Below are 26227 nucleotides of genomic sequence, written 5' to 3'. Positions count from 1 at the left end.
TCATTTATATCATATGATAAGCGATATCACACCAGCAGCGAGAGCAATAGCTTATCACACGAGTGCTGTTTTTGTCACGAAGAACATGAGAGCAAATCATAGACTGTATAAGGTGCAAATGGGATTTTATAGTAAATAAGAAGTTAATATTGTTATATTTTGAACACAATATTGTGTGTTTTTGTTCAATTTTGCCAACAAAAATATTACCTAGCCTATATAGCCACAGCAGAACTGTTGTGCGTCTCCGAGCAACACAGTGGTGTTTAGTTTCTGAATGAATCTGCTTTTTGAACGAATCATGTGAATCAATGATTCAAAGGTCCACTCATAAAGTGAGCCATTTACTTACTAATTAGTCAGCCGTTTGAACGAATCGACTCAAAGACATTTACCGCCACCTGCTGGTAGTTTTAGTTTCTTCTTTAGAGTATAATTTAAAGGCACAATATGTATTTTTTTGCCGCTAGAGGGCGCATATTCAAAATAAACAAAGAAACAAAGGCATAGTTTGATGAGTGTGGAATCAGGCATAGTGGTGACTGAGTGTGGAATCATGGGAGTTGCCGTCTGAACGAGCGTGACACACGGCTCGAAAGTAGCGGTGCTTTTATTATGCCACAGTCGACCGCTTCCGCTCCTTCCGGTCGAGCGTATGTGGGGGGGAAAAAGCAGCGCTGTTTTATCATACTAGATACATTTGAAAGTTCTGTTATAATGCTACTCTGTGCGATCGTCACCTGTCTAATAAAGCGCAGAACATATTAAAGCGTCTTTGGTGTCTCCATGTTTTTTACAAAACAAAACCGGAAATCGAGGGGTTACGACGTCATTGGCAGGCGACACAATGACACTATGGACACACTCCGTGTCACTAGTTAAAATTGCTTATTTCTCTGAATTTCAAAATTCTTCGAAACAATTGGGATAATGTAAGTACACAAGTCAGCAAAATATATAACACTGTTCTAGTGGTTTTTGGATATTTTAATAAAAAAATCTTACATATTGTGCCTTTAATTTATTAAAATAATAAATAAATAAAAACATTAAAGGGATAGTTCACCAAAAATAAATAAATAAATTATGTCATCATTTACTCACCCTCATGTTGTTTCAAACCTGAATGACTTACTTTCTTTTGCACAACATAAAATAAGGTATTTTGAAGACTGTTGGTTTGGTTACCAGTGACTTTCATTGCATGAACAAAAATATTGAGATGTTTCTCGAATTATCTTCTTAAATGTTCCATAATTTATGTTAGGCCATTGTAGCCTAAACATTTAACACAATAATAGCTTTAAATTAAATTTGTAGGTTATTTTCACAGCCAAATTTAGTTTGCGATTAATTAGATTATAAATTAATCGCAGCACCCTGTAATTAATTAGATTAAAAATATTAATCGACTGACAGCCCTAATATATATATATATATAACACACACACACACACACACACACACACACACACACACATTAGCGAGCTGTGGACACTGATGACTTGCCTGAGGTAAGTGTCATTTTGTTTACAAGCTGTTTTATTGACGTCTTTCCGTGGTTGAAACACAGATTGTGCGATTACATGAGGCATGAGATGTTTATTCATGTTTATTTCACGTGAAAACTAGTAGTATAGAGTAAGGGATGATCACGCTTACTTGTAGTCCATGCTGCAGTTTTAAATGAGCTGCTTATACGGCGATCTGTCACGCCACATCAAAGAGTGCCAAAATGCCATTTATTGTTTGAATTTCCTGAAAAAATTTATATAATTTGAAAGATGAGATTTTGTTTTTTATCAAAGGTAACTATATATAAAACCGGAAGTTTCTAGTCAAGTTCCTCTTGAGCAGTGGTTAAAACAATGCTGTATTTGTTTGGTACACATGCGTACCAAACCTAAAGACCCATACCGAAAATGTTCAGTACGAATACGTGTACCGTTACACATCTATGCTGCTTCATGTTTTTTTTTTTTTTTTGGAAACTGTGATAATTTTTTCTGGATTCTTTTATGAATAAAAAGTTAAAGAACGGCATTTATTTCAAATTAAAATCTTTTCTAACAATATGAGTCTTTACTATCACTTTTTATCCATTTAACACTTGCTGAATAAAAGTATTCATTACGTTCAAAAAAGTAATGACACTGAATCTGAGACTGCCACTGCTTGGAGGCTGACATTGCCTATGAGACTGACACTACCTCTAAGACTACCCTTGAATATCAGACTAGCACTGCCTCTGATACTGCCACTTCTACTCAGACTTCAACTGAGACTCTCCCTGAAATATTGAACCCCCACTAACTTCCACTATTTGTACCCCTCTCTGTATGGTGCATTTAAAAAATACCTTTATACGTTTAGACTTTCTGTTCTCTCGCTATGGAAGAGAATATTTAATATACTAGCATTGATTTTCACTGCTGAAATCATTCCACAGCAAAAAGCAATGTGTCTTATTTCACAGATTTTTGTTTTGTTTTTCTTTTGTATATAAATTAGCATTTTTTATGAATAATTTGTACCAAAATGAACTGCTCAAATACACTGCATTCCACTGTTTGATGCTCTTCACTTCTCAAGTTCAGAATATCATTGAATATCCTTTTAATTAAATGGTATTCAATAAAGTGATCAATGATTAACTTGCCTAGTGCACAGCGTTGCAGTGAATTCAAATGTATTTCAGCAGATTCCATGTCAAAGTGTAGACACAAGAGTATAGATAAGATATATAAAATGCAGCTAAATAAGTAATTGCATCACTGCTTTTCACTGTGGCATGATTTCTCCAGGTTCTTAATGGTGTATTGCATTTATCATTGTTCCTATATGATGGCTGAATACAACATGGCATGAATTCTCTTCCATAATTCTCTCTATTGAGCACTGAAAAAACAAATCTGTTTATCTATCCTGTTCTGTATAAAAATATAGTAATAACAAAAATAAAAAGTAAATAAATAAATAGGTTGTTAAAAACACATGAAAATAGATACCTTACAGTAATAGATACAGTGACTATATCATTTGACCAGGCCTAGAGCACAATCTGCTCAATTCTGTAGACACAAGTTCTGTGTGGGCCTGCATATGACAAAATAGATGGGCTTGGACCCCTACAATCTATAAAATCATCAGATTAATTCACATATATATGAGATATCACATACTGAGAGATGAGATATCAAATACTGAGAGAAGAGCACACAATAGAATATTTTAGCTCATAGTCAAGCAAACACACACACACACACACACACACACACACAAACAAATGAAGTCACTAGGTTGCCTATAGCAATTTCACATCCATACACGTGACAAACTGGATAACTCGGTTGTACTCTGCACAGTGAACATCATAAATGAGACACTATACATTTCTGTACATCTCACATTTATTTTCTATACAGCTTGTCACTTCACCCTTTCAAGCATTTTAGGCTATTTGCTCTCCAACAGAACACACACAACTGCACCAGATGTCACTCATGTCTTAAGGGGCTGGATTTTGTGTGTGTGTGTGTGTGTGTGTGTGTGTGTAATCCAGCAGAGCTAATGCTTATACCATGACCAGATTAAAGCCTTATCTGAGAGCATGAAAGCGGCAGAGAAGATGGCGTGTGGGTGGGTTAGTATAGCATGATAAACTGCTGTGGTCTGGAGTTAAAGGTTAAGGTTGGTGAAGAGGCTACTTTAAATAGAAACGTCACATTTAACACTTCTTCAGAAAAACTGCACACATACGCAGAATTGACAAAACAAACATTCTGTTCCACTGTCTACCCTCTACATGGTACAGCAAAATGTTAAACAGGTTAGTCTTAATGTCTACTAGGGCTGCACGATTAATCGAATGCGATTGTCATGCGCATTTTGATAGTAATGCCGGTTCTGTAATCAGCAGGAAATCATCATCACGTGCTTTCAGATGGAGCAGAATTTACTACACATAGCCCTAGTTCACTGACAAGTTATGCAAAAAAATCGCAGAAGATTTTATTGCGCGATTATGAAATCGAAGAAATCGTTCGCGATAATGACAGCTGTTTGCATAGCTTCTCAGTGAACTACAGCTCTGTGAAGTAAATGCTGCTCCATCTGAAAGCATGTGAAAATACCACATTTAATAACATATTTTTACTCCAAACTCCCTTCATAATGTCAGTCGAGTGTTTGAAATAAATCCTTCTGTGAGATGATGTGGCTTCTTACACAGAATAAGGCACGCAACATATTTCATAGTATTTAAGCAGTGATAAAGGCATTGCATTATAAATATACTTTATTTGAATGAAAATTATAATAATAAAACTCAGATAAACCGTATATTGCCGTAGTCGTGTGTTTATTAGTCACGTTGAATCAATGAAAGCAGTTGAATCTTCTGTTTATTCAGCGATAGGCATTTTCTGGGTTTCTTCTGCGAGGCGTATTTGGAGTTTCAGCGCAAGAGCGCCCTCTGGCCTTTGGATGGAGATTTACTGCTGATCACAGAACCGTGCTTCACTGAAAGATACGCATGACAATCGCAGCTTCTGTCGAATCGCGATCTCGATTCCATTTCGATTTATCATGCAGCCCTAATGTCTACTATATCACTATACAGGACGTTTTAAATGAAAAGTACAAAATTAAAAGGATTAAATTTAGGCTAATACTGATAAGTTGATATTTTGTTGTTGTTGCTAATAACTAATAAATAGCTGACATTGAATTTGATGACAGCATTAACAGCATTAAATTATGTGCTCTTTGTGAGCATTAGCTGATGGCAAAGATAATTTAAAAGTAAAAATATGGGAAATGAGCTAGAATTCATATTGATGAAATTCTTCAGCTGGCAACACTTGTACAGTAGACTTATTAAATGCAGACATTTCAGTTTGATTAGCACATTCAACAATTATGCTAAAGGACTCAATTCATGAACTAAATGAATTCACACAGTAGAAAAAAAATTAATGAACAACAGTAAATGAGACAAAACATGCAAGGAGTCTTTAAATGTTAGGGCATGTTGGTAATGGCAGCACATCAATGACTTTTTACATTTTTACCATGCTCTCGCTTTATGCACAACTTTGCATGTGAATGCTTAAATTTTCACAACTTAACAGGATATAGATGATCCTTCCTTCATTATGCTCAGAGACATTAGAAAAGTTGTCAGCCGAAGTGTTGATACTGAGGTGAAAGATGATCTAACTTAAACGCTTGTGTGTATGAAAACAGTACCATCAAAATAATTTAAAAGAGTAAACAGCTAAGAGCAAATAAATGAATAACAAACAACACACGCGTTGATCAGTCCTATGGAGTGGTGCTGGTGTTGTGATGACGATGATTTGCATATGCAGACTTTAACAGGGCAGTATTGTTCATCTGCTATAAAGAGCCTTGTGGGAGATGCAAAGACCACCTCTTGTTTGCACGACGAGTTTGTGTGCTGTGAATGACACACTGTTAAAAGAAAACTCGACAGATGCCACGCAGAAATCTTCATCTGTAGTGTTGTCAGCAACACCAACCTCAATTTATTAAAAATAGATATATAGACATTTCAGCAGGAAGGGCATCCGGCGTAAAACATGCCAAATCAGTTGTGTGGATCACTCCGCTGTGGCGAACCCTTATTAAGGGAATAAGCCGAAAGAGACAGATATTTAGACATTTCAACATTGCTTTTAAATGTCGTGTCCGCTCATTTTCCTACCAAACGTGTAGCCCACCCAGCAAGATTTCTTAAGAACTGCTTACAACAATAACATACCATACCTAGTGTTATAATACATCAGATTTTATTTATAGATTTTATCATCACTAGTAAGCCATTATATTTGTTATACTTCTTTAAAATAGCAGTTTCACAACATTAGAAACACACACACATACAGACACTGAGTCACAGTCAGGATGAAAGTGTGTTAAAGAGTAAATGATCCGAGCATGTCCAGAAGTGACTGGCAATGCTCTAAACAAAATGCATTAAACAGCATGAACCAAATTCACACTGCCAGACTAAACAAATGGATCTGAAGAACACATGAGATATTGTGTTTCAGAAAGCAAAGGTTAAATGGAGACAGAGAAAGAAAGTGTGTAAATGAGAAAAAAGAAAAAGTGTGCAAAACTACAGATTTTCAAAATAAACAATAGGGGATGAGCTGTCTACTTGACTGGTCTAAAGAAAATGCTGTATAATTATGGTCCATCAGACCCTATTAAAACGAATCTAATGTGTCGACAGTGCAACAAAATAATTTTTATAGTTAAACTATATGGTACTTGACATAATATATACAGCGTTTCTGCAGACATTAACAAGTTAAATTTAAGACTTTTTAAGACCACCTTATATGAATGTTAAAGACCTAAACCTGTAATGCAAATACACATTTTATTACATTAATATATGTAATATGTAATGTGTATAAATTAAAAAGAAAACAAAATATAATTGCTGTAATAAATTATATTTATTACTACGATATACAGTGAACTTCTCATATCAGCAGACAATATTCAATACAAAATATCCCTGCAAAATAACTGCATCACTGAGATTTTTGGTGGAGTAAACAATTTATTCTGAAGCAATATTTTCATCAGTGTTCTATCAGCTTTTACATACTTAAATCTGCATATTTACCTTTACAAAGGCCTATTTTTAACCTTTTTAGATGTATGCATCATCTTACATGTCAAATTATTAAAATTTATCAATAAATTCAATATACACTATAGGGCTGCTACCAGTCAGATTAAATAATTTACACTGCAAATAACAATAATTACACCTGCAATAAATAATGTTATGAGATTAATGTTTTAAATGCATTTATGAATATACAAATAAGAAATGTTGAAAGAAAAAAATCATACTTTTCAACAAACTTCTCAACTAAACTGCCAGTAAGTGGCGGTAAGTCACTTAACGAGTGAGTATTGAGTCATTCATTCAACTGATTAATGTTTTATCATGCTGGTATATTAAGGACTTTTGTGGACAGCTCACACTGTTTAACGCAGAACATTAATCATTTAACCTGCAGTTACAAATGCATAAATAATGTTTTGATATATTAAACATAAAACATTGAAAACTGATATTTGAAATAATTAAAAAAATGAAAAGGTACTTTAAATGTGAAATTAAAACCGCCAGTAGGTGTCAGCGAGTCATTGCGATTGAACCGAATCATTTAAATGGTTGATTCATTCAGGAACGAATCACCGTCATGTTGCTCAGAGACGCAAAACAGCGCTGTGGCTTTGTTTGGAATTATTTTTGTTAGCGAAATAGTGCAAAAACAGGCAATAGGGTGTCTAAAACGTAAGTGTCTTAATAAAACTTCTAGTTTATTGAACTGTTATAAAAAATCAATATCACATTTGTATATGGTAATTTTTGGAGAAAAAAAGGCACTCTTCCGTGTGAAATTGATTAACTATATGAAGTGGTATAAATATACACATTTTCTGCCCCATGTCTTGAATTTGTGATCATTCTGAATGTATTTTAATAGACTGAATCATGCCGTGATCAGGCAGAGCACACTCTAAATGCGCACGCGCACTAGACTTCACGTAATGCGTGCACTCTGTAGGTGTTTTGAATGTTTTTTGCATCGTGAGAATATCGAGCAAAATAGCTCACTTGTCATGGTGTTACTTAACTATATCATGTTATGAATAAACTAAACATTTTGAATTTTTACCTCAGTGTGTTTCTTCTGAGTTTGTGTATCATACAATTAAACTCTGACAGCAATTGTCTTGAAATGTGTTGCTGAAGGCAGTGATTTTGTTACACAAGTAGTATTTGATGGCTGTAGCGCTGATGCTTGAAAAGGGAACAAATTAAGGGAGACAATTTCTTGAGATTTGACAGTGCTGACAGTCTAAAATCCTCTCAGATCAGTTAACTCTTAATTCATCCCCTTTAAAGCATCACAGCTAAAATATTCAAGTTAAAATTATTTTCAAAATCTCCATCACAGCACCTAAGCACTGACTGTTGTAATTAACAATTAAGAGACATTAAAGTTCACAGAGAGGATATTCAGACACACTCATAAGTGAAAACTTTCAAAAACTTTGTAATCTAGAGAGTTGAGCTTCACTGTATATGACTGGATGTGTGAGCACATGTGAGGGAAACTGAACACTCTGCGTGCAGCGGATTTTTTTCTGTTTGCCATTAGGGATTTTGTGTGATGTGTGCAAGATGTGCATGATTATGACAGTGCTGTCCCTCTCGGGTTGTGCCCCAGACCATGGGAAAGAGGAAGCGCTTAAACTGTCTGCGGTCAGTTGTCTCCCACTCACTCACTCACACACACACACTACACTGAAGTGTTATGTGTTTATGGGTCATTGACAAATAAGAGAGATGACAATAAACAAAAGGAAAAACACACTTTTTGTATTCATGTTGGTTTCATATGGTTCCGTAAAACCAATTGTCAATAAAAATAAAATTTGCAATGTAATGACTAGGGCTGGGCAATTTTTCGATATATTGTTTTTTAAAATGTGGTCGATTCAATATCGATTCTCAAAGGCCACGAATCGATTTTTTTCAATATTTATTTCCACAAACATTGAACAAAAGATTTACGTTAATCTTATTACTAGTCTAATCAACTAGATGTCACCCCCTTATTTGCCTTGCGCGATGTTACAACGGAGAGTCCGTCATTCATTCATTTCTTAAAATGGCGGATTCAGGTGCGTTTCCGACGTCAACACCACCTTCACATAAAAAGGTATGGAAGCATTTTAGATTTCGCAAGCACGATGACAAAGATACTGTGGACAAGAACAAAGCTATATGCCAAACAGTTGATGGGCCCTATTGACTTGACTTCCATAGTATGGAGAAAAATATATGGAAGTCAATGGGGACCAAAACAGTTTGGTTATCTATATTCTTCAAAATATCTTCTTTTGTGCTCAACAGAAGAAAAGAAATTCATACATGCATAAATGATGACAGAATTTTTATTTTTGGGTGAACTATCACCCAAAAGCCAGTATTAGTTTTCCTACACCATTCATAGGCTTGCAGCCTCCATGTTACAGCTAATGCTGTGAGATTTTATGTTTGTTTTATCTTAAACATAAAATAACCTGATCCAGTTTGATCAAGGCATGCGACTGTTCTGACTTATACAGAATTTTGAAGCAAGATGAAAAACTGATGCTGAAAATCGGACATTCATTGTATGCATTTGAAATATAGAGTTGGGTTTTTGTTTTATTGTACCCAAGTGTACCTAAAATAAAAAGTGTTTAATATACAGGTTTGTGGCTCTTAATTTCTTTTTATTAATTAACCATTTGTAATCTTATGTTCACTGTTCATTTTTTATAAATATATGATTTGTATTAAATCTATATTCATTCATATAATCGAATCGAATCGAGAATCGAAATCGAATCGAGTTGAGAGCTTGAAAATCGAAATCGAATCGAATTGGAACATCTGAATCGATACCCAGCCCTAGTAATGACTCTGAAATGACATGTAGTATAACCATGAACAGTAATACAATTTCACATTTTAAAAAAAGAGAACATTTTCTAAATAAAAATCTTTTGAACTTTTTCATCGACTTTTTCCACTTATTGATGAATCTTGAAAAAAATGCATCATGGTTTCCAACATTAATAATCAAGACCTTTTTCATGAGCACCAAATCCGCATATATACAGTCATTTTGCACATACAGAAATCACGCAGTAATAAAATAAAGCTACTGAATCGCTACATTATATGACTAAACATCAAGGGGTAGCATTGCTGGTTTTGCAATAATTAAACTCACAGATTTACTATTACACTATTAGTAGAGATTACATTGTTTTAATGCACTCCACGTAGTGTGGTTAACCTAGTGTAATGCACAACTAGGAAATGCCCCCGGTTTCCATTTCAGAAATCTGTTCACCTTGAAAAAGACGGCAGTCACTTATTTTCAGAAAAACTGCATTGGCCATTTACTGTTAATGTACTGCTTTTCCGTGTAAAATCTCACTTAGTTGACTTTCGCCCCAATCACATGTCTGAAATTTACCATAGCTCACCACAGACATAACAGAAAGAGGGAGAGAGGAAGAGAGAAAGGGCAAAAGAGAGGGGCGGGGGAAAGAGGGAGACTCATTTCAGCTTGAGTAAATATTTACATGAGAGCACAGAGGCAGTTTCTGGATATGACATACACTCTCAGATCCACAGTGGAACAGATTAACTGTGCTAATGTTGCTTTGTTTGTAAAGTGAAGGTTACACCTCTCCACACAAATGCATTAGATAACGCAACACCTAAACTTTACTACAATCTACCAGAGGAGAGGAGATGAGATGAGAGGAGGCCTTGGAGGTTGAAGCAGAGGTTAGAAAGAAGTTGATTAATAGCTACACACATACACACACATGCACGTTTTACAAGGGAAAAGCAAAGTTAGATGAGACACCAACTAGCAGAGCCGCATTGATGAGATTAACGCCTACTTTTGGTTGTTGGTTTTAGCTGTCAGTGGTTTCATACAAACGCTCAGCTGCAGCAGTCGCTTTCAGGTGCTGTGACTGCATTCTGCCTTGTTGTTGCAGGCCATTATACATGTGAAGCTCTGACCTTGCCTCTGTCTCAACATCACAGTTCAACTCTGTGAAGTGTGTGCCATAAAAATAACCCTTTGTGTGTGTGCTAAAGGGATGCTGTGTCCCTTTTCTGAAATCCCTTTGTGAATTTTGGTGAAACTACATTAATTGAAAAACTCAATTCAGTGTGTTTTTGAGTGGATGAGTCAGACGCGACCTCTTCTCTATTACCTTGGCACTGGTGATCACTGCAGGGCGCTTATATGTTACAACTGAATGTGAGCAAAGATGACCCGAGTCTACCGACACTTCATATTCTCGTACTAACAGCATATAATGAGAGGTGGGGAAAGCTGTTTTCAATTTCAAAGTATATATTTCCTAATCTTATACCTCCATCCTGATTTATTTTGGCATTTCTGCAAATTGAGTTTTCCATGGGTAATCGGATATTTTCAACATTTGCGGGGGTAAATATAAAGCTTTGAAGCTGGTTTCTGGTTTGGCATTTCTTCATAATTAGCACAGAAACCTATTAATTCAGCAGACCCAGCTTTTAGTCTGGGTCTGCTAAAAACATTTTTTATGCACAATTTGTCATTATGCACCTACATCTTTGACCGTTCTGACAAAGCCTGGTAATTATACAGAAACTTAAAGGGGCCATATGATGTTGCTAAAAAATAACATTATGTTGTGTATTTGGTGTAATGAAATGTGTTTATGCAGTTTAAGGATCAAAAAACACATTATTTTCCACATACTGTACATTATTGTTTCTCCTCTATGCCCCGCCTTTCTGAAACGCGTTGATTTTTACGAAGCTCATCGGTCTGAAAAGCGATGTGTGCTCTGATTGGCCAGCTATCCAGTATGTTGTGATTTGCCGAATATCTCAAGCGTGATTACCATACTTACCATAGTATGATGCCGTGTCCCGGCCGGAGCGACGAGACAAAAACATTAAAGCCCATTATAAACAAGGCATTTGTTGCATCCAGTGGGGACATAATTACGGATTATAATGACTTATACTGTCTTTTTACGCATTGCATCGCGCCGCGTAAACATAAAACCATGTCTGCATTTGTGATCGGAGAAATGACAAACAACAAGCGCTACTCTACACTGCTCAAAACTCGCATTTGAATTATCAGTGGAAAATCCTTTAAATATGAAAACATACTTACAGGCTGTGAGTCAGAACAGCCGGCATTGTAGGCTACTCTCCCAAGATCAGCAATGTGGGAAGATTTGCATAACGCCGCCCAAAATTCTCGCTATAGTAAAATATCTCTTTGGGTTTGAGACTTTAGTCTTTGCAACTTTAGGGATCTTATCTATTCACGAACAGCTTGTAACACTCCAAAGAGAAAGGAAAACTTGAAATCGCATCATATGACCCCTTTAAAGGGGACACATGTCTCATGTTAATATTGAGTACCTATAGAGTAGTATTGCATCCTTCATATCTCCAAAGAGTCTTTAGTTTTATCATCACTGTTCATCAAGCTTGTGTCTCTGCAGCTGATTCGGAGATATGTATTTCTGCACGGTGACTGAGAAACCAAATTAATAGAGGTAGAATATTTGCTTCTTTTGATTAACTGCTTTTTTGCCAATTTTGGATTGATAATAATTATCTTCTAGGGAAAACTAGGTAATTTCTTAGTTTGATTAGTTCAAATCCAAATAATGTTACTAGAGATGTTCACACAGACACACACACACACACACACACACACACACACACAAAGACTAATGAACATTTCAAAAGTATTTTGCTTTTAAGAATGTGTGCATAAATGCATGTCTAGAAAATGTAATCTGTCGTATAAATATTACAGTTTCTGAGTTTATAAAACATATGAAATCCTCTAACCCTGTATTTTGAGTAGCCAAGTACATGCACTCTCTGAGTGATGCCGTCACATCATCATGTCTCGGTTTTTAACACTGTCTGAGCTCCTGTTCCTCGCTCTCATTTCTTCCCATGCTGTCACCGTTCATTCATTCATTCATTTAGTCTGCTCTCATTTTCTTTTTTAGTAGAACTTTCCACCAACTGTGCGTGTCCACACTTGTACTCAAAAACCCATTTTAAAGTGCCAAAATCACTTAACCATGGTAAAAAAAAAATCACAACTTAATCTTGATGAAAACACTTATTCCTATAGGTGCCCTTTTGCTATGACTATATATAACACAGCCTCTCATAAAATATTGCTTAAATGTACAATATATCTGCATTTCAGGCTTCAGATGGGGCTCATGCAATCAGAAATTATGGTCAGAGCTATTATCTTTTTTCTAAATAAATAGCCTATCTAGTCTGCAAGAAGACGTTTACGCATATAAATATCTGAGTTAACTCTTTGTCAGCATGCTTGAAATTAGTTTCTCCGTCTCTCTCACATACACAGTCAGTGGTCTATAAACACAGTAGTTTAATCATTTGCTTGACTGTTAAAAGCCTTTCCTTTATTTTCACACTGTGGTGTACTAAGGTGTCTTATTAATATACACACACTCAAGTGTACATGCATTAGTGCACAATTTTTTGAGTTTCACTGACAGGGTTAGGAAGAGTTCTGCTAACAACAGCAGCTTGCGATATCCTATTTTCTCTCTGAAACAAATATACAGATTACGACACCTGGCTTTAAACAGCTACAAACCACAGGACCATACAACACAATGCTGTTAAACAACAGCAGCAACAGTTGATGACAGAATCAGAAAGCAATGAGATTAGAGTCACTGTAACTAAGCCGCAGATGATTTGAGATTCACCAGACACCAAATACAGCTCACATGTCTCAGTCTCCCACACGCACCATTAGCACAAATTACAGTCTAAAGGACACAGCACTGCACTCTACAACTCCTAAAACTCAAGATCAAGCTCTCAAGAGAGAGAAGAGTCAAAGAAATGTACAACCTGATGGTGGAGTCAAAATCAAGCAAACGTCTTCTCCATTCCTCACCAGATAACTTTTAGAGAAAGCAAGAGAGAAAGGGGGAAGAGAATGAGAGCGAGAAAGAGGAGAATGGAGACAGAAAGAAGGTTGACTGGGGATGGGGAAAGAGAGAGCATGCAGTCTGCCCTAAGAGAGTGGGAGGGTCAAAAAGAGAGCTAGTGAGAGAGAAAGAGAGGGATCAGAGACAGACATTCTACTGACGAAGCATGCTTCCTCTGACACAAACACCTATCATTTATGCAGATCAGAGTCAACCAACAACTTGAAAACATACACTCAGTTTGAACCTATGTTGACGTACATAGAGCAGATATGTACACAAATATAGAAATCATTAAGCTTACGATGAAATAAACTCAGCAAGCTGTTGAGACAATTTACAGTAACTCTTATCTCTGACTTAAAAATTCCATTATTTGCTCACCCTCGTGTTGTTCCAAAGCTGCATTAAGTTTTTTCTTCTGCAAAGGATATTTTGGAGAGGGTCCAAACAACACTGGACCCCTTTGCCTTCTATTGCATGGGCCAAAAAATACTTTTTTGGGATATCTACTTTTGTGTTGCACAGAAGAAAGGAAAGAAAGTCCTACAGATTTAAAGCAACATGAAGGTGAGTAAACGAAGGCAGAATATTTATTTTGTGGATTGTTCCTTTAAGGTGCTGTGAATCCACCTGAAACACAATTTGTTTAGAGTCCCAAAGCAATATGCAATTATATTGTAATTCAATTTAGCTTTTTTCAATAATTCAGTTAACTTTTACTAATGCGCGTTTAAGTAAGATTAAGTGTGTAATTTCTGCATCAAACGTATGTGCAAAAATGATGACTATTTTTTCCCCAAACACTCCCTCTGTTGGCCACTGGTTGGACAAACATATAGTCCAGTCCCAAACTCACATTCACTGTGTCGGGCTGGACAAAGAGATTAAACCAGCAACAAATGTTCTGAAAGTGTCTCACGGCTACAGTTTTATACTTTTGTGGAAATCAATCAACATCTCTGCATATTGGGAGCAAGAAAAAAAGAGACACCGGTCATCTGAGACTTTCTGATTTAAACAGCTAACATCCTCTCAACTCCCCCACCAGCCCACGAGCAAGGTTACTATTTTACACACAAACACACACGGTTTCCTATGGGGAGGACATTAACCACAAACATCCTCAAGCCAGCTGTATATGTGTCAAAGCAAGTGTGTGTGTGCACATGGGTATGCGTGTTTGTGCCAGGGGGAAGTGTGAGTGTGTCTCTTAACTCTGATGTGACAGAGAGACGGCATCAGTCCCTTTGATCAGAGTGTGATGCCACTCCCGCAAGCATGTGTGTGTGTGTGTGTGTGTGCGCATCTGAACGCTGCCCGTGTGGTTGGACCACAACAGCTTTTTGTCCTATGATGACTGATAGACCTAGCTCAGACTGAGCTGTTTACGGCATCTACCACACACAGAGAAACACACAAGCATACACACAACCAAGCTCTCAGTTTCATAGTTTCTGTTTCACAAAATGCACAAGAAAAACTGAAATTTGTCAAGAAAGAAATAAGGTTAAAACCCTTACATTGTGCTGCAATGTTGTGGCGTGGATTTTTCAGTTTTCTGAATTACTGGTTAACCTACAATTTTTTTCCTGTAATTTTGTGACTTTTTTCTTTAAGTATTAGGTTCATGAACTTGCCTGCAAAGTGCCCACAATCAAATGCATTGTGGAATGTACATACAAACTTTCTATTATGATGTTTTATGTCTAATTATGCACATTTCAGCTCCAAACACCTGCTTTTTCCTATTTTTATGTATTATGTCAGTTACTAAACTACCCTCTGAGGGTATTTACATTAACGTATTGGGAGACACTTTTAAATGCCAAGTTGTGTCATGAAACTAGATGGCACAGGCTGATGGATCCTTAACGCTAACTGATTATATTCATAGCGTTAAAGTAATTGGCACAAGCTGATTGGTTTGTAGTGCATATGCAGCCAATGAGCTTGCTGCTTTACATTTAAATGGCTGGCTAGCATTTACTAGAGCATTTTGCAGCATGCTTTTAGAGTTCCTTTAAAACCCTCCACCTCCCCCAGCTCCACCTATATAGATCTGCTATGGGTTATTTTATATGCTATTTGTGCAGCAGCAGTATGTCTTAAAATACTCACAGCACTGTATCAGTGTATGTATTGGCAGTAGCAATAACCAACAGCAGCAGCAATACAGCATCGTAGCAGATCTATTCTGCCAAGACCAAAAACATTGAAATATCCATTACCATGTGAAAATCCTCAGAAAGTGAAGATAGAACTGAAGAAATTGCACCGCTTTCAATGCATACATTTTTATCAGCTCAGGCATGTTCAGTTCACCATGCTCTACTGTTGCTTTTCAACGCTTTTCCTTTTTAAAACTACAGCTGCACGATTAATCGTTAAAAGATGGAAATCTCGATTCAAACACACATGCACAGATAGTTAGCATGTCTAGGTAAAAAACAGCTTCACAAACAGTCTTTTCAACTACACAGTTTTATTTCTGTCTTACAGTCATTCATATTATCACAGACATACTGGGATGAAAGTGTATAGTTAGGATAAACACTGATGTCTATGGTAGCGATTAAACTAGAGCAAGTCATCTTTTGAAAGTAACTGGCGCTTCAAATAATGTTTGTGTCGATTGTATTGTTTCGCCACTAGATGGAAACAAGTGATTGTTAAAAAATGTATTTGTCATTGAATCATTAAGACAGTCATTCAAAAACGCTGATTCATCCAGTAATGAAACAAGTGAAGTGTTTATAAGAGAAGTGTTTATGAGTGAGTCACTGAATCATTCATACAAACCATTTTTTCATAATTTTAATATAAAAAATTGGAGTATTAAATATATTATATTTTAAATACATATATTAAAACGTTTAATAATTCACTTAAATTCATTAAAAACTTTTACTGCACCAATTAATATTTTGTCACACATTATTTTGTTTAGTTCAGACTCGTGGGAGAATCGTGATCTCATTTTGAGACAAAAAAAAATTGTGATTCTCAATTTATCCAAAATCATGCAGCTCTATTTAAAATGTTAAAAAAATATATAAAAAAAGCTAAAAAAAAAAAAAAGCTAAAAAAAAAAAGGAAGTATTCATATGTTTGAGTATTCAATGTAGCTTTAATGTTAAAGTTTTTTTTTATTACTGCAATTAGGATCAATTTGACCACCACCGGAGAGAACTGTACCCAAAATTTGAACATAATACAAGCATTGCTATGAGTTATAAGATATGTAATTGGTAGCAGAAACTAAAAAAGCGTTTCTACTGAAACACACGTGAACAGTCGCACATGCATTCACACACACACTGTACACTTCCTTCCCCCACACCTGAACCCACACAAACACTTACTCACTCTGCCTCTGTCGATATGCATGTGCACACACAAACAGAGTCTGTTCTATGCAGATGCTTCACCAAAGAGCCGTTAGATGAACAATCATGCGTGCGTCTGCATCTACCATATATGGTGAAGGTGCTGCTTAGAGCCTCCGTGGCAGCTAATGTTACACTGCTCAACACACAAATTAGACACGGTGGTTTGATAGTCTTGATAGTTCGAGACAGAAGGGTTTTTGATTAGCATTTCATAAACCAGACATGGAGATTATCTTTAGAACTTCATCTCTGAGTGCAGGAGTGGGAGGAATGAGAGGGAGTGTGAGTCACCACGCAAACAAGGAACACAAGCAAAACCTGTCTGTATATTTATTTTCCGTATGTGAATTGAACGTGCTGTCTCAGATGTTGGATAACCGTCTCCCACAGCAACTGTCGCTGCTTCTGTCTGAGTGTCACAGCACATTGATAATCATCTGAGCTTCCACCTAAGGCCAGCTGTCAGTCATATCCGCTGACGGCTCAGTCTTCATACACCATCTAATCAGTCGTTCTCCTCCTGCACACACCCACACAGGTTGTTGCAGAAATTGAGAAAGGGAGGCACCTGCTGGTCAGAAGCTGACATTACAGGTGTAATAGTATGTCATGCATTGCCAACAAATTCTTAAATCACACAAATTGATACCAAGTTAAAGTGCATCATTCTGTTCCTGTGTACTCAGGCAAATACATCAAACTCCTCTCAATATCATCATTACAAAATGCAGAGTTACATAGACTAGTTCAAAAGTTGGGGTTTTATTCACCAAGGAAGGATGCGTATTAAACTTATCAAACGTGACAACTCATTTTATAATGCTACAAAAAATTTCTATTTCACATAAATTCTGTTCTTTTGAACCTTCTTATCATCAAAAACCATGAAAAAATGTATCACAGTTTCCATGAGAATAGTAAGATGCACCAGATTAGCATATCAGATTGATTTCTGAAGGATCAGGTGACACTGAAGACTGGAGTACCGACTTTGCCATCACAGGAATAAATATGTAGGCCAACAGTTTAAAATACAGATCTAAATTAGAGAACAATCTATAAATACTTGAAATATTGTTAATCTTCATTGCTCAATTTGAAGGAATATTAGCTGTAGTACACTGTAAAAAATGACAGTGAATTTAACGGTAAAAGACTGTAAAAATGCTACAGTAAAAACCTGTTAAATGGTTAACAGTGAAAAATTGTACTGGACATTACATGTACTGGACATTACATTTTACGGCAGTATACCATTTTTGGAAATACAGTATAATTTACAGTGAATAACCGTTACATTTCAAATTTGATGTTTTTTTTATTGAAATAACTATGTTTCTTCTTAGTTTTTTCTTATCAGTTTTGCATATTAGGGTTGTATGTTACACCTAATGTTGTTAAATTAATGTTTATTGCATTATTTCAGTTTCATGTGTGTTACCATGATGGTGTTTAGTGTCTGTGTGAATGACACTGTGCACCTTCTATATATGTTATTATTTAAAAGCTGCTTGTGATGGGCTTTGGTTCATCATGTGACTTTCTCATCAACACCTGCATTGGGTGGGAATCAGTGTATTACAAAGGTACAAAAGAGATTTCAGTACTTCAATAGGTCGGTATATTAACATTATATGAGTTAATGAAATTATGGTATTTAACTGTAAATTTAAGTTAAAACCGTAAAACCTAAAATGTTGCTACCGTATTTTATACGGTAAAATTCCGGCAACCATAGCTGCCGGTTTTTTACCGTAAATTTTACGGAATTTTTTTTACAGTGTAGGTATACCATGGTTCTACAAACATGTTTGACAAAATAACCAAGGCATTTAAAAAAAAAAAAAAAAAACTTATTTTGTGGAATACACAGTAATCAAAATTGGAGAACAGTAACCACTGTAGCACGAAAGATCACAACTAAAATTTTGGAGAGTTACAGCTGTTCAGCACTGAATTGGCAAGCAATTCCAGCTGCAGTGTTGAACCGATTTCCCTTTGAGAGTCTCTGCATTATCCTGTCTCCTTGTGCATTTGTCCTACAAAAATGACCAGCCTTTTTGAGGGACTTGAATGAATTAATGTCATTGTAAACCTACAATATTCAAAGAAATCACAGATTTGGAATGACCAATTTCTCTTGCAGTTGCGGAAAGTGTCATCCTTTGGCCTTCATCTGGACAACCTCCTGTTGCAGGGTTTCAGGCACCTTAGAGCAGCCCGCCATCTTGCAATCTCAGTGAAAACTGGAGGAATACTGCCAGTTTAATAGGGTTTGTCATATAATTAAGGAAATTAGCACCAGGTGATAAATTAACACCAACAACTTGGAGGTATCTGTAGGATGTTCTCTCATTTTGATCAGAGTTCTTTTTCAAATATCTAATTTGAGTTTTTTATACTGTGCTTCAGAATACAATTAATTTATGAAATATGCTTAAAAAACTGCCATTCTACTCCTGTTAGGATAACTTCAAATAGGGCAAAGCTGTGACCTTGAAATTTAGGAAATTGCAGGTTGTTCTCTAATTTTGATCTCCAAATATAAAACAGCTGTAGCTTAAACTGTAAATAATATTTCACAGTTTTAATGTTTTTACTGTATTTTTGTCTTGATAAGCATGAGAAAATAACAAATAACAAAAATTCTTACAACCCCAAAACATGAAAGGCATTCATTTCCATTCTGCAACATGTATACCTATCCACCAGATGGCAGCATATCACAACATAATGTGTAGTACACCAGGATAATGTCCTGAGAATAATACTGAATCGCATTAACAGCGTAAATTCGAATCAAATTTTGAAATTTGATACCCAGCGCCAGCCCTATAGTGTATTTTACCTAATTATCTAAACGTGAACATACCAAAGACATCTACTGTTTCCATAAAAGTTATTCTAAATATTGTGTAAAGAAACCCCTTAAGCCTTATACGCCAAGAGAAAACCTTTTCTACTTTTTCCATTAAAAACTATATTTATGTTTTTCAATTCTGATCTTCTCAGATAACTAACTTCTAATATATACTAGTTTTTATAACTTAACAAACCGCAAGGTGTGTGTGCCCTGTAGTGGAACCCCACAACATTATGTTGTGATAAAAAATTAATTAAAAAAACAGATGTGTGTCTGTCTGAAAAAGTGAACACAATACAAGTTCCACATACAAACATAAACACAGAAGTCAGAGCATCTGAATGTCCATGTATTAAAACAGCACACTTCAACATCCTGCAAACAGACCATTATTCAGCTCCTCGGTCACAGGTCAGTCTGTGAAAGAGAGACTCGGACCCTCTAGACACAAAACCAGACATACAGAGACTCCAGAGTCTCCATGGCCACATCTTTTTCTCTCTCTTGTAAGATCAGCAATCACAATGGCAGTGCTTTTAGCAAACGAAATTCATCCAGGTCTGATTATGACCAAGATCTCTTGCTTCAGAGAAAATGGTAGATATTGATCACCCTGATTCTGTCTGGTTACATCAATAAACACAATCCATCTTACAAATATCACTTAACAGGCCAGATCGTTTACTCAATATAAAGCATCCCTGCTTCATCTTTGATGTAGTAATGAGATTTTAAACATGGACAAAACCCCCTCTTTTTAATCAATCTCTTTTTTGACAACAATTTTCACACAATTGTTTTACACTCAGCAGAAAGAATAGTCACAGTATCATGGTTTCAAAAGGGGTACCATAAAAAAGATCCAATAGTGAGAAAATAAGATATGAGACGTGTAAAAAGGGACACCCCACACACAAAGAGAAACACAGACACAAAAAGACAGGACTTTCAATGACTTGAAGAGCCTGAGCCCTGCAGAATCAGATTGTTTTTGGTGTTTGTGCTCCCTCACTCCTTTTTCCTTGTGTCCCTTTGTCTTTGCCTGGTTACCCTTGAATGAGACAGAGGGATGGAAAAACATGGAGAGACTGAGACCGGGACGGATAGATACAGAGAGATTGTGACAGGTGAATAGTGGCTGGTGACCTTATTGAGAGTATCTGTCTGTGTGTGTGTGTGTGTGTGTGTGTGTGTGTGTGTGTGTGTGTGTCTGTGTTAATAGGGAAAAGGATCAGAGACTGTTTCAGTGGCAGATGGCTGCTATTCCCAGTGGAAGATCAGTGATGTCAAAAATACCAGTAGTTTGGTATCAAGCCGATATTTCCATGTGTTGGAGAGCACACGCCCTTCCCTGTGATGTATACTTCTTGATCAAAGAGTTTTGTCTTTGTGAGTTATTAAAAAAAAATGATACTGTACAATATCCAATCTGTGCATATGCAGCCTAAGAAACCTGCCTATGTTATTATTCAATAGCAACAATATTAACAAGAAAACGTGAAACAACTCACTGCTTATAATTTATTTCTTTGTTTTTCATTCATGTTTACTTGATTAATTACAAAACTTCACAAGTTTGGGGTCAGTAAGATTTTTTTATGTTTTTGAAAGAAGTTTTACATTGTAAATGTCTTTAGTGTTACACTTCATCAGTTTAATGCATCCTTGCTGAATAGAACTATTTTCTTTAAAAAAATCTCACTAACCCCAAACTTTTGAACATTAGTGTACGTTTACTTAATTGAGAAACACTTGAAGGCTGAGTTTGTTAATATTTACATGTAAATGTATTTATATTGATATTTTCAGTAGCAAATTTTTTTATGCGATAACAATAGTGTGGGGAACTGCTATTAGTGTTGACTACTGAAAAAATTTGATACTGTGAAAACCCTGTGGGAGGGTGAAAAAGTGAAATAAAAATGAGTAAGGAGAGGCACTCTACTCCTGATGCAAGTAAAACACACACACACACACACACACATAAAAGGATACAAGATCCCCCTTTTACCCAGAGACTGTCTCAGCAGAAGAGATGCTTTCAAACAGACATGGATACTTACCTATGACAGATGATTTAGCCATTAGGAGAACCAGTGAGAGAGAGAGAAAAAGAAAGGATATTGATTAGCTTGAAATCAAACTGTCCAAACACTAGTGATTTCTTTTAATGATTAGACCAGCTGTAATTCAAACATTTCCAAATATCACATTTGATTGTATGTTACTGATATTTACTCTACTGTAGACTGACACGCATCAGTAAGGAGGTGGTGTTTATTCTTACACATGTCGGACAGGCAGAATGTCGTGATTAATGACAAAGTCACACCTCTTCTTACCTTCTACTTAAACCAACACAGGTGTGCTCAAACACAATACAAAAAAGACATCATCGTATGACTGTGTGCATATGGCTCTAAACACATCTACACCCTTTAGATCTAAATAGGATGTACTGTATGTCACGGATGTTATATGAATGGGGCAAAGGCATGTCTTCGCATGGAAACATCAAAAATATCAAAAGTATTTCTTGATTTATGCAATATAAAAAAACACATTAGATTACAAAAATGCTAAATACAGTAGAAACATTTTCACTAAAGACTTTTGAATGGCAGATGTAAATTTCTGTCACACAAAGCCATCATATGACTTGGAATATAATGCATAAGTTAAATGAGCCACTTTTATGATAGAACTAGCTACCTGGCATGATAAGCCATTTTTTGTTAAACCATTCTGTTAGGCTGCTGCTTGAATTATTGCAAATCATACAAAGAACATTATCCTCTATAGTGCAAGATATTCAATCACTTCAGGTCAAAAGAGAGTGGTAGCAAAAAATGAGATAAGAGAAGAGAGTGACAGTAAACAGACAAAAGTTTGAACTTATACACACACACCCACCTTTACACACACATGCTGCTGCTATAAAACACAAATGGTGAACAATAATTTACTACCTCAGCTCATAGATCAGGACTTTCTCGGTGCATGTAGTGTTCTTCTCTTGTGTGTTTATTTGATGCTTTAGTTCATCAGTCTAACACTAAGCAATAAAAAACCATAAAGCACTTCATACCTAATCTACATCAGGCAGTACGGGTTTTGGTTTAGTTAATCCATTATCCAAGAGCTCTTGTACTTTAGAACACAGAATCATTATCAGTCTTGCTCCAGCAGCAGGCTGTGATGGTTGTTACATAGGCACTTCAGCTTCTGCTTTAGTCTACTCTGTTCTAACCAATAAGTGGCAGTGCAAGTGACATGCAACAAATTTTTTTTTTTTTGGTAGATACCAAATTCATTTTAAGCAATGTTATGCATAAATCAAAAAAATTTGATAAATAAAAAAAATAATAATAATAAATACAAGAGAATTTATTGAAGATTTCACTTAAAGCCACTTTGATGGAGATCAGACCTATTGAGCAGGATCTATGCACAGATCTCCATTATAACAGCAGCATAAGACCCATGTAAGAAGCAGAAGTAGGGTCCTGGTATAGGCGATATCATAGAGCGGCAGTGTTCTCTGGGGTGCCCACACATGTATTTCTCTCACTCAGCTGCAGCATTTTCACAATGTTGCGCCCACTATCCGTTCCACCCCTCTCAGTGAAAATGAATAGTGACCTAGCAGGTAACTTTTCTGAGCGGATCCCAGCACTATGCTTCTACGCCTCCTCTTGCTTCGGCTGCTGTATGGTGCCGTCTGCACCATAGAAGTAAGAGAAGCGAACTGCCTATGAAAAAAACTGTTTCGCTACTTGCTAGAAATCAATACAGCTAGCCAAACCATAAAAAATTTACATAAAATAAAAAGGGTCATAAAATGTTTCCACTGATTTCCAATTCACTTGCGATTTACGGTTATATATATATATATATATATATATATATATATATATATACATATTTAAACTTGATCATTTACTAATAGCAAATATAGTATATTGGTGTTTTTTTATTATTATTCATTTACACTATACCGTTAAAAAGTAAGACATGCTTCAAAAGATTTTTATGTAAAATAAATGCTGTTCTTTTGAAATTGCCTTTCTGAATTCCACAAAAACTATATAATATTCACAATTTACTTCTATGCAATATTACTGACCCCAATCTTTTGAACGGTAGTGTATTTCTTCATTTTTTAAGTGTTCTGAGGTGCACCTCTCTCCTGATCTCACCTAGCGCACCATGTGAGTCAGGATTGCTACTGGCAGTATGGCTTTGATATTATGCTGCATTCCTGTTCAACACTGACAGAATAACACAGAGTGTCTGCTCTTTACAGCTGCCTTCCTTCATTAGTTTCACTCCATCTCTCTCTCTCTCTCTCTCTCTCTCTCTCTCTCTCTCTCTCTCTCTCTCTCTGAGGTTGAGGAAAAGACACACCACTGCAGCCCATAGTGTGTGTGAATCCACACATTTAAGACGTCTAACTGCCATACCACATATCAGGCACACAAATCTGTTGAGCTAGCTTTCACGTACACATTTACACACACCACACAGACACACACCTGTAAGACATGGTTATTATTAGGCATAAACACACACTGACTCTAAATGAACTGACAAAACCCTTCCTCTGCTCTCCTCCACTCCATCTCTCTCTCCCTCTCAGTGTAAAGTAGGGCAGTTGGCAGGGAGAGCCAGGTCGTGAGGTGCTGACAGATGGATGCTCAGTTTTCTGGCTTCTGCTGTGGTTTTGAACGGGCCGGCCATCGTGCAGTGTAGCTCAGAGAGAGAGAGAGAGAGATAGAGAGAGAGAGAGAGAGAGAGAGAGAGAGAGAGAGAGAGAGAGAGAAAAGAACACACAGAGGGGAGAGAGGAGAGCACATCTTCTGCCACACACACAACACACTGACTCTAAATGAACTGACAAAACCCTTCCTCTGCTCTCCTCCACTCCATCTCTCTCTCCCTCTCAGTGTAAAGTAGGGCAGTTGGCAGGGAGAGCCAGGTCGTGAGGTGCTGACAGATGGATGCTCAGTTTTCTGGCTTCTGTTGAACGGTTGAACGGGCCGGCCATCGTGCAGTGTAGCTCAGAGAGAGAGAGAGAGAGATAGAGAGAGAGAGAGAGAGAGAGAGAGAGAGAGAGAGAGAGAGAGAGAAAATAGCACACAGAGAGGAGAAAGGTCAGATCATCTTCTGGTCCACACTGACCACTACACTCATCTGTCAATATCTCCTTTCTTTTTTGTTTTTTGCACTGCAATATACAGCTCTGGTCTCAGTCCAGCTTTAAGAACACAGAGTTCCTCCAGTTAAAATGAGAAATTTAATGTGCTTACAACCACACAGGAGTCTGTAGCTAAAATATAATGCCACAAATGATTTCAAGTGCCCTTTCTGTCCTTCATGTTCGTCCTCCCCACATATCTCACTCCCTACTAATCATACATAGAAATGAAAGTGCTCCTGAAGATCATGGAAAGCATGTTTGATTCATTCATCTGTCTCTCTATGCTACTTGGCACTAAAATGAAATAAATTCAAGAACATGTCAAGAATGTGTTTAAGTGTGTCACGACAAAACAGTGTTTTTAAGCATCACTCCCATCGAAATCAAACTGCCTGCACTGCAAACAGTGGACCACATTGCTGATTATATTCCTTTTGTCATTATATCTCGACAACTATGTTGTGATCATGCACAAAAAGGTGAACTGACAGTGTTTCCTAAAAAGTGCATTAGCATCAAAAATATGACTTTTCAGACTGCCTGTTTTGTGAATTTAGAAAACACATTTCACAGAATTATGTAACTTATTGACAACATAATTAAGTGCTTTATTTTTAGTGAAACATGCATATAAGTCATAGCATAAATCAATGGTGTATGGTGTGGGAGATGAACTAAAACTGGTGGCAGATCCAGTTCTGAAGGTGTTGGAATTTAGCCCTGCCTGTTTGACACAGCAGCTATAATAGGCCAAAAGAATCACAACTGCATACAGCAGGTAACATATGACATAATTTAATTATAAAAATGTAGGCCTACACTCTCGAACTTGTGTACAACTCTTATCAGTTTGAATCGGTCGACTCATTTACTGAATCCCTAGTAGCATCTTAGAGGGTACTGAATTCTGAACATCTGATTCACGTACTGAACCTCTATACCACCAGCTCTGTTGGAATACAAAAATATTATTCTTATAAAATGTCATGAGAAATGGTACCATTTTCATTTACAGTAGTATGTAGGTAAATTGTTTTGGTAAGCCTTTCTCTGCAAGCTTGTGAAAAAACGAGCTGCTCAGATTAGGGTTGTGCCCAGGGCCGTGCACAGGGGGATGGCCCGGTGGCTAGA

The 26227-nt window shown here is 36.6% G+C and overlaps 1 protein-coding gene across 2 annotated transcripts in view; it reads right to left on the bottom strand.

Moving 5' to 3' along the window:
• Positions 1–26227, bottom strand: part of dgkza (diacylglycerol kinase, zeta a) — a 127629-nt gene that overhangs the window by 57868 nt on the left and 43534 nt on the right. The window lies entirely within an intron of this gene.

This window comes from Sinocyclocheilus grahami, unplaced genomic scaffold (assembly GCF_001515645.1).
Source record: "Sinocyclocheilus grahami isolate Dianchi unplaced genomic scaffold, SAMN03320097.WGS_v1.1 scaffold710.1, whole genome shotgun sequence".
In the NCBI taxonomy this organism is placed as follows: domain Eukaryota; kingdom Metazoa; phylum Chordata; class Actinopteri; order Cypriniformes; family Cyprinidae; genus Sinocyclocheilus; species Sinocyclocheilus grahami.
Note: the sequence above shows the minus strand (reverse complement) of the source record. Positions and strands in the feature narration are given on the sequence as shown.